Genomic DNA, 4,331 nt, shown 5'->3' with positions numbered 1-4,331 from the left:
CAAATTATGTAGTTATTTATTTAGCTTGATTATGCATATTATTACAAGGGTTTTGTTTTTGGGTTTTTTCCCCTCAGTGTATATGGGGGGAATTAGGAGGCAGAACAAGATAAATGTTATTTGAAAAAATAAGAAATAAAGTAAAATAGGGTACCTACCAATTGAGGAATTGTTGAGTAAATTATGGTACATGAATGCAATGGAAAACTATTGTGCTGTCAGAAATGACGAATGGGATGGTTTCAATTTCAATTTCTTTACCACCACCACCACCACCACCCCCCCATGGGGGAAGGACGCAAGGAAAAAACATTTATGCTCTTCCAAATTGCTAACACAATACACATCACCAAACCACCAATTACTAACCTGGCAGTCTTCTCACCTGCCTAACCTGAGAAATCTTGAAGGACTTGTATGAACTGATGCTGAGCAAAGTAAGCTGAATTTTTTTTAAGAGAATTGCTTTTATTTTTAAATATTAGTAACAGAGCACAAACAATTTAATGGTACTTATCAAGTGACTGACAGAAGGGCAATGCTAAATCTTAATATTTTACATGTGTAGTACCTAAAATATCCTGCATATGAAGTAAAGAATCAATGTTTATTAAGGTTACAGTTTTCATACTAAGCATAAATACTAAGCCACCCCAGGATTCTAAATTAACCTATCCTCCTTCTCTCCCCTCTCCCCCCACCTCTGATAAAAGGCCCTTAAAACATGATTTTAACAATCATTTCGTACAAGCAGTGGCTACATTTGTATTCTGGCTTCCAAAGCTCAGTATGTAGTTACAGTATATTGACACGCTGCATTTACCAAAGAAAGCTGGGCCTTCAGAAGTGCTAGGTGGAAGCTGCTGGCTTTTTATTTTCATCAGTCACATCAAAGATTTCACAATGACTACATTTTGAAGACACAGAAGAACAAACCAGTGTGACCCAGAGGCCCCGGTGTTAAGAGGGAAAGAGGAATCCATTGTCAAGGAACACACAAGGAATCAAGTTAAGGCAATACAAAGATTCTAGTTGGTGCTCAAAGGGGGACAAAAAAAGGTTAAGGAGCAATAAGGTCATGCAAATGAAATAATTACAGGGAGCTGGAAAGTGATCCTGCCAGATTCCAAAGAAATGATTTTTTTTTTTTAGAATGTTTGCAAACTGAAAGTCAGCTCAGCCTATTCACTCAGGATAGCAGATGTTCCTTTAAACTAGCTTATTCCTTCCCCCTCAGCATGACCCTACATGAGATTAGTCAAAATATCACCGTGAAACTAGGATTATTGGGGCAGAATCCTGTACATTCACTGAAAGGGAATCTAATAAATACAGTAAAATAAAGAAGAGATTCTGCATCACCCTCCCCCCAAAAATAAACAGAATTTTAAAGTAGAATTTGGATGAGATTCTGCATCACACACACCCTAAAAAACCCCAGAATTTTAGAGCAGAATTTGGATGGTTTGGAGAGTTTGGGGGCTAAGGTCATAATGAACGGAAGGAATGAATGATTTCACCTTTGGGGTGATTCATGGGTCACCCAGCAGTACCTATGATAGGACAAAGTCAGAGGCCTAGAAACATCTAGGACCAGGCTTGGTTATGTTCTACTTAAGAGAAAGTACCTTCTTCATCCTTCAATGCCTAGCTCACAGTATTACAGTTTTCTTAAATTATGCCATCTTTAATTATCTTGCTAAGAAGCATATGTTCTACCTCCATTAGGGAAAAAGGGTCACTAAGCAGATCTTTCAAGAGCACATCCCTGCCACCAGTTAGGTTCATTAGGGCTCTGGCTTGCAGGGCTCTGTTGCAGCCGTCTGTATGAGAGGTGCATGGATGAAAAAGTGAGACAGAGGCTTAACAGTAGGACCCAGAGGAAAACCCTCGCTAGACTGGCACTTAGCCCCGTGGGGGAAAGACGCAAGATAAAAATATCTACGCTCTTCCAAATCGCCAACACAACACACATCATCAAACCACCATTCACTAACCGGGCAGTCTTCTCACCTGCCTAACGTGACAACCCCTTATTAAAATGTCCGGAGTCTCACGAGAAACTGTGATAGTGCAATTGGAGTACAATATTAAAACACGAGCTGTCTTCTGCCTAACAATGTGTACAACCAAAACAACACACACACACACACACACACACACACACAGAGGGATGTGTTCCAATGGTATAGGAGCATATGGTGAGAAGGTCCTGGTGCGTCTGACAAGTCTGCTTTCATGGTTCCCTTCGGTCACCTTCTGCTGCTCTCTCCGTTTCTGTTTCTTCCTCTTGCCACCTTCTTTGTGTCCTGCTAAGAATGTGGGGGACACCCAGCTGCTGCTGACCCAAGGTTCGTCCTGCTCCTCCCCCACAGAAATATTTTGAGGCACGGGTTTGGAGGGGGCAGGCCTATTCATCTTCTGAGAACGGCACTGGCCTGGAAAGGCAAGGCTTTCTGTCCTCTGCAGCTGCACTCCTCTGCAAAGGCATCTTCATCTTCTACACCGTTTATTGTTAAAAGGACTTCAGCAGGCCATCTTCTTCAACTTTTACTCTTTCTTGACCGTCCTCAACAGTTCTCTTTGTAGTGATTTTTCTGCCATTTACTATTTTAGTTGTAGTTGATGTGGATCTGAAGTTACCCATCCGACTACCACCAAATGACGTAGAAGAGAATGAAGTAAGGCCTCTGTGCCTCCCTAAACCAAAAGAAATAAATCATGTATTGAATGAAGAAAGTCCACTTCCAAAACCTGGAAATCCACCAAATGCAGAGAAAAAGGGTCCTGCACCTCTGATTCGGTTTCCACGAGTCCCTCTTCAATTTCCAAATGATCCTTAACAGTAGGACCCAGAGGAAGGGTCCTACCGTTAAACCTCTGTCTCACTCTTTTCATCCATGCACCTCTCATACAGACTACTGCAACAGAACCCTGCAAGCCAGAGCCCTAATGAACCTAACTGGTGGCAGGGATGTGCTCTTGAAAGATCTGCTTAGTGATCCTCAAACGGATCTTCAAAGAAGTCAAAGTGGGGCAGCGAGGTGGCGGCAGTGGATAGAGCACCAGCCCTGGATTCAGGAGGACCTGGGTTCAAATCCGATCTCAGACACATAACACTTACTAGTCGTGTGACCCTGGGCAAATCACCTGACCCCATTGCCCTCCCCCCCAAAAAAAGAAGTCAAAGTGAAAATGGGTCATTTCCACCAAAAAATTCCCTGAAGACATCATCTGGGTTCTGGAATGTGAATCCATATTCAAATGGGTTATCAAAATGACTTTCACCTCCTCCACCTACACCATTTGATCCTTCTTTTCCATCTTGGTCATAGATGTCCCATTTTTTTATTTTTTTGGTATCTGATAACACCTCATATGCCTCAGCTACTTGTTTGAATCTCCTTTTTGCTTCTTTATTTTCAGGATTTTTATCCAGGTGACACTTAAGTGCCACTTTACAATATGCCTTTTTAATATCCTCGGGTGAGGCATGTCTCTGCACAGCTAGAACTTCATAGTAATCCATCATGTTTTAATAGTTTGTTGGAACAAATCCTTTACAGCCTTATTATTGCTCCCCTGAACCACCTTCAGTGATCGCTGAAAAACCAAACAGGAGAGAGGCAAACACAATCCCAATTTCCAAAGGGGGTTGGCAGCTGGCAGTGGAGAGGAGGAGGGGCTGAGTGGCAAGGCCCATGGATTCCTCTCTGCTCCAGCGATGCTGGTGGTGGTGGTGGTGGTAGCGGCAGCAGTGACAGAGACTCCCAAAGTAAGTAGAATTAAGAGAACAATTTCAGCAATGATCACAAAAATTTACAGGAAAACAATATTGAAAGATTCAAGAACTTTGATCAGTGCAGTGACCAATCTTGGTTTCATAGGACTCATGGTGAAACATATCTGGCAGAGATGAGGTGGACTACAGTTGTAGAATGAGGTATACATAGTCAGATACGGCTGGTGTATAGTTCTGTTTTGTTTTACTATAACTATTCATTGCCTAGTGAGTAAACTAGGAGGCATAGTGGAAAGAATGAAGGACTTGGAATCAGGAAGATCTGAGTTCCAATCCTGCCCCATATAGTTACTAGCTTTGTGACTCTGGTCAAGTCATTTCAACTCCATGTACCTCTGTTTCCTTATCTGTAAAATGGGGATAAGATACCTCACAGGGTTGTTGTAAGGATCATATGAATTAAGATATATGCAATTATTTGTAATCCTTAAAGTGTTACATAAATTCTAGTTGTTATTACTATTATTATTATCACTATTATTTCTTACAAGGAAAAGTTTTATTGAGGTTGAGGGGTAGGGAAGATGGC

At 41.7% G+C, this 4,331-nt stretch overlaps 1 pseudogene; it reads right to left on the bottom strand.

Annotated features, from left to right (window-relative positions):
- Positions 1-1,741: 1,741 nt before the first annotated feature.
- LOC114045139 lies at positions 1,742-3,564 on the bottom strand (annotated as a pseudogene).
- Between the last annotated feature and the right edge of the window lie 767 nt (positions 3,565-4,331).

The sequence above is a fragment of the Vombatus ursinus genome, unplaced genomic scaffold (assembly GCF_900497805.2).
Source record: "Vombatus ursinus unplaced genomic scaffold, bare-nosed wombat genome assembly UNPS02014778.1, whole genome shotgun sequence".
In the NCBI taxonomy this organism is placed as follows: Eukaryota; Metazoa; Chordata; class Mammalia; order Diprotodontia; family Vombatidae; genus Vombatus; species Vombatus ursinus.
Note: the sequence above shows the minus strand (reverse complement) of the source record. Positions and strands in the feature narration are given on the sequence as shown.